Source organism: Helianthus annuus, chromosome 11, assembly GCF_002127325.2.
Source record: "Helianthus annuus cultivar XRQ/B chromosome 11, HanXRQr2.0-SUNRISE, whole genome shotgun sequence".
NCBI classification, from domain to species: Eukaryota; Viridiplantae; Streptophyta; class Magnoliopsida; order Asterales; family Asteraceae; genus Helianthus; species Helianthus annuus.
In genome coordinates, this window is record NC_035443.2 from 124,161,247 (window position 1) to 124,166,934 (window position 5,688).

The 5,688-nt window shown below is 42.0% G+C and overlaps 1 non-coding gene across 1 annotated transcript; it reads left to right on the forward strand.

The window, feature by feature from the left end:
- Nucleotides 1-314: 314 nt before the first annotated feature.
- Nucleotides 315-421, forward strand: LOC118484438. Its single transcript, XR_004873549.1, has one exon. It is a non-coding gene; the product is annotated as a small nucleolar RNA R71 (small nucleolar RNA).
- The last annotated feature ends 5,267 nt before the right edge of the window (nt 422-5,688 follow it).

The following is a 5,688-nucleotide window of genomic DNA, read 5'->3' on the forward strand; positions in this document are numbered from 1 at the left end:
TGACCCACCACACCCTTCACAAGCCATAACCGAGACTGTTTTTGTCATTTCTAATTTTTTTTATTTTTGAAGAAAGGGCCTCGATTTGGGCTTGTAAAGAGGTGCTTTCGTCGACCTTATGGGCGCCCGGGGCGATAGACTTATTTCCCCGGGGAGTGTGCCATTGAAAATTGGTTTGAGCAATTTCCTCAATCTGATTATATATTTCGTGTGGGCGTCGATTACCTAAAAGTCCCCCGGAGCTAGAATCAAGTGTCTGCCTAGTGTGTGGCAACAATCCATTGTAGAAAGTGGATACTTGTTGCCATATTGCGAGGCCATGATGGGGACACTTGCGTAATAGCTCCTTGAACCTTTCCCATGTTTCATATAAGGATTCCCCGTCCTCTTGTGAGTATGTGTTAATTTCACCCATTAATTTAGCAGTTTTAGAAGGAGGGAAATACTTATATAGAAACTTTTGGGCTAGTTCATCCCAGGTGTTTACCGATCCAGCTGGGAGGGTGTTGAGCCAAGCTTTCGCTCGGTCTTTTAGTGAGAACGGAAACATACGGAGGCGTATGGCGTCGTTTGATGCTCCATTGATCCGAAAGGTATCACATATTTCTAAGAAATTAGTTATATGTAGATGAGGATCCTCGTCCGCAAGCCCGTGGAAGGTTGCGGAGTTTTGGAGCATTTGTATCAAATGCGGTCGAAGTTCGAAGTTATTGGCTTCGACATTCGGAGCATTGATAGCGGCGCCTAGATTACCTACGGTGGGCCGTAGATAATCCATAAGGGTACGTTGGTCCGCCATTGGGGGTGGATCACCCGAAACCTTCTCTTGGTTTTTGGCTTTTAACCTTTTTCTGAGAAAGCGTTCGGGTTCTTCTAGCGGTTCTTTTATGTCTTTATTGGAACTGGAGCTCATACACTACGTGAGGATGGCGTCGGGTTCCAAGTCCTGCAATAAAAACAAAAAAGAATGTCGGTCAGAAGGTTCACCACGGCCCCGTGTTGAGCGAACACGGCCCCGTGGTCGGAAATACAGTGATTGTTTTCCAGATCCCAGTTACTGGAAGTTGGACACGGCCCCGTGTTGCACCGGCACGGCCCCGTGGTCAGCCTTCTGTAACTTGAAAAACAAAAACTGCCAGTAACTTTGCTGAGCACGGCCCGTGTCCGACCAGGCACGGCCCCGTGCTGAGCTCTGCAGAAGCTGAAAATCTAAGAAAAAATCCTAAAAAATTAAAGAAAAATAAAAATATGATTAGGCCGTTGATTCCTAACTTTCTTAAAATCCTTGTGTCCCCGGAAACGGCGCCAAAAACTTGATGCGTGTCAGTGTGTATATGTTTTTAGATATATATTTAAGCCCTTTTTACACTTTTAGCCAAGTTTTAAATTTATAAAACACGATATTTACTAACACTAAACACACATATGGGCAAGTGCACCCATCGTGGACGTAGTATAGTGTTGGTAAGATACCGAGGTCGTCCAAGGACACAAGAGCTTTTAATACCGGTTTATCCTCAACGTCTAATCAAATCAAAAAGTTAGAAAAATGATTTTAAACTAAGAAAAATAAAAACTAACTAAATGCTGAAAATAAAAATAAAATAAAAACAGATAGACAAGATGAATCACTTGGATCCGACACGTGTATTAGTATAACCTTTGATTATTTTCGCACTTTTGCACTTGTTTAAGAGATTATCTTAGTTATTGTAGTAGGCCCCTCTTTTGAAGGCGACGTTACCCTCAACCCAGTAGTTTGAGTCAGCAAGGATACAATCCTAAAGGGTCGGATTATTGGAAGATAATGAATTAAGTTATTAATGCAAATTGTGGTAGGCCCCGCTTCTGGCGGTGACGTTACCCTCGGCTAAGTAGTCTGAGTCAGCAGGGATACAGTCCTAAATAGCCGGGTTATAGTATTAATAGTAGTTAACTTATGAGGGGGTCAAAGAGTTTGGATCCCCGCCATCCAATACCTATGGGCATTGAAGGAGATCCTACTAAATTTGACCCAGGTCCCAAGCAGGACCTCTAAACGCTGAACAAGGGCAAGACCCTTACCAAACCGTTCCCTTAACCCCCGACCAGGTAGCCAACATACCTCCATATAGACCGTGGAGATATGAATGGTGAAAATCTTTTATTTTATATAGACAGTAAAATAACGCCAAGACACCACGGACAAACGATAAGGAAAGATCACCTTCAACATAAGTAACTAGTTATTAAAGTCATTAATACAAAACCAAATAAAAAGTGCAAAAGATTAAAAATAAAAAGTATTATACTAAACACTTGTCTTCACCAAGTGATGTAAGAGACTTAGGCAAACATGGCCTTGATTGTCAAGAACTCTTACGATCAATCTTGGATCCCGAGACGACTCACACACTCTACGATGGACAATGGATGATGGTGGTGGATGATGGTGTTATGGTGGTGGTGGGTGGTGGATGAGGTGTGAGAGAGGTGGTGTGCCAAGGGATGAGAGAGAATGAAGCCAAGCTCCTCTATTTATAGGCTGAACAGAAGGCTGGACACGGCCCCGTGTCCGCTGGACACGGCCCCGTGCCCGCCTGACACTCTCTCTCCTCATTAATTGTAATTGCGAATTACAATTAATGCGCCTGCTGTACTTTCACCACGCCCCCGTGCTCGCTGGACACGGCCCCGTGGTGGGCAATGGAAGCTTCTACTGGTTTGTCTTTTCTGCTGCTTCCTGGGCACGCCCCCGTGTTCGCTGGACACGGGGCGTGTTCAGACTCTGTTTCTTCCTTTTTGCTTTGGGAGGTGCCGTTGAGGGTCCGGGCAGTCTACTTTTGTTCCTTTTCTTGTATTTATGGTAGAATTAGTGGTCTTTTTGCTTCTTTTGTGATTTTGAGCTCATTTCATCCTGAAAATACAAAAGGAAGACAAAAACACTCTTTTTCCAACATTAGTACTTAAAAAGGGTTAGTTTTATGCCTTAATTTATGTGTTTTATATGTTGCATTTTACACACATCAAATACCCCACACTTGAACTTTTGCTTGTCCTCAAGCAAAACTCTTTAAATGTGGCTTACACTCCCAAATGGAATAGGTAGAAGAGAAGTTTTTTTTTTTTTTTAGCTTGTCCTAGAGTGTCGGGAATCCAAGGTTTTTATAGGTTTTATTTTTATTTATTTACAATCCTATTCGTTATGATTTATTTTGAACTTTTCATAAGATGAATTACTTATTTGGGCATAGCATGCCTTATTAAAATTCCATTTATATACAAGTTCACATACCTCACGGGAGATCACTCAATACTCGGCCGAGGGTGTATATTTTAGTGAATCACTCGAGAGCGGCACGGAACTTATGTCTTCCATAGGCTTGCCAAGCAATCAATCCTCCTCCTTTTTAACTTTTTACCTTTGTAAATATCAAGAGGACTTTTTGGGTGAAGGCTTGGGTTTAAAGGTGGGTGGTTAGTAAAAAGGGCGAAAATCATAACAAGCGTCGGTTTTCGTGAAGTACCCTTTTTTTTTTAGTGACTTTTTATTTTGAAGTATTTCTCCAAACAAGCTTTTATAGCTTTTGTTTGTTTTTGACTTCATCATATATATATTATTTTTTTTAATCGTCACATAAAAAGGTGAGTTTACGAAAAAGCGAACTTGTTACTAAAAAAAAAATAAATAAAAAGGTTTTTGGTGGGTAAAAAGGGTTTTGGGGTAATGAAATGAAAGGTTTAGGCTCAAAGGAGCTATCTAGGGGGATTTTGGGTAGGTAAAAAAAATGAAAAATAATGGTTTTGAAAAAAATGGTTAGTCCTAATGCCTCCATCATTTACTTACTTGGGTTTAAGTTGGTAAGGACCGGGAATGTATCGTCGTGGCAAGTTCTAGATTCGTAAGGACCGAGCGGCTATTCACACAAGAAACGAAAAATGAGCATTTGATCTAAATATGTGTATTTTTATGCTCAATAAAGGCTCAAAACTCACTTTTGTGGGAATGGGTTTTTAATGTGACCAAGCATATATAATCGAATTTTAAACTAGACTTGTTATGCCGTTTCATAATTTTCTTATGTTGGTTCCTTTTTTATCACGACGCTATCGGTTGTAAACTTGTAAAAATATAATCTTTTTAGAACTTGTTCTTCCCAACTTAAACTAAGACAAGTAAATAAAAAAAATGAAAAAGTTTTTGAAAAAATTTGGGGTGTTTAGCGGTTCCAATAGAGTTTTGTGTAAGGCTTGTGTTTAGGATTTTGCAAAATTTCAAGGTTTTAGCATCCCCCCCACACTTAAATTACACATTGTCCTCAATGTGTCCAAAAATAATGTTTTTGGTTGATTAGAATGTATAAAAGTGGGTTTAAAAGCAAAGTTTTGTGTTACTGGCATCCTGGACACGGCCCCGTGTTCACCGGGCACGGCCCCGTGGTCAAGTGCCAGTAACAAAAATTACAGAATTGAAACAGAAGCCTGGACACGGGGGCGTGTCCGCTGAACACGGCCCGTGTCCAGTTACCTGAACTGGGTGATTTTCTGCAAGGGCTCAGCACGGGGCCGTGTTGGTTGGGCACGGCCCGTGTTGAGCCTTCTGTGATGGAGATTTTTGTCGGGTTGCTCTGTTCTTCGTGCATGGTTCCATTTTTCTCGTTCCCTTTTTCATCCATTACCACCATGAGTGCGTTTTATTCTGCAAAAACTAAAAGATTAAACTAAACTAAACTAAGGATAGATCCGCGGAATGCCTCCGTGGTGCGCCACGTTTATAAGGGTCCTTGGCTAGACCCGATTCCCGGTTATATATCTTCTGAGTGGAGTGCCTTGCTTCCCAAGTTACACCGTCGGAGAGCGGCATCCAAGCTTGAATCAATAACCTTCATGTAATTGACTGGGTCGTCGTCCTCTATTTTCTTCCCAACTCCGAACTTCACCTCATCGTCCCCATACCTCAAAGTCAGTGTCCCTTCATTCATGTCTACCACTGCTTGTGCTGTGGCAAGGAAGGGTCTCCCTAGGATAAGGGGGACCTCGGTGTCTTCCTCCATGTCAAGTATGACAAAGTCAACGGGATAAACGAATTTGCTTACCCTTACCAAGACATTCTCGATGACACCTTGTGGGAACTTGACTGATCGATCAGCGAGTTGTATGCTTATTTTTGTAGGGCTCGTGGTTCCCAAGCCAAGCCTTTTGAACATCGATGAAGGCATGAGGTTAATACTAGCCCCTAAGTCGGCCAAGGCATTGCGAACGGGTGATTCCCCTATTGAGCATGGAATCGTGAAACTCCCGGGGTCGATTTTCTTTTGGGGTAGTTTATTGAGTACGAGGGCAGAGCATTCTTCGCCTAAATTAACTAATTGCAAATTTTAATTTTCTTTTTATGTGTAAGGAAGTCCCTCATAAATTTAGAGTATTTGGGCATTTGGGTTAGGACTTCTATAAAAGGAATATTGACATGCAATTGTTTTAACAAGCTTTCGAATTTTGCGAATTGCTCATTGGTCTTTTGACGAATTAACCTACCGGGGTACGGAACTCGAGGAGCCTTGGTAGGCTCGGTTGATGGGGGAGAGTTCTTTTCCTGCAGATGTGTTTGGCATTGTTTCTTCCGTTGGTGGAGGTACTTCTGCAGGCCCCTCGGTGCGGTTTCGTAGTGTGATGAGGTGAACTTGCGCCTTTGGGTTTGTTTCGGTATTG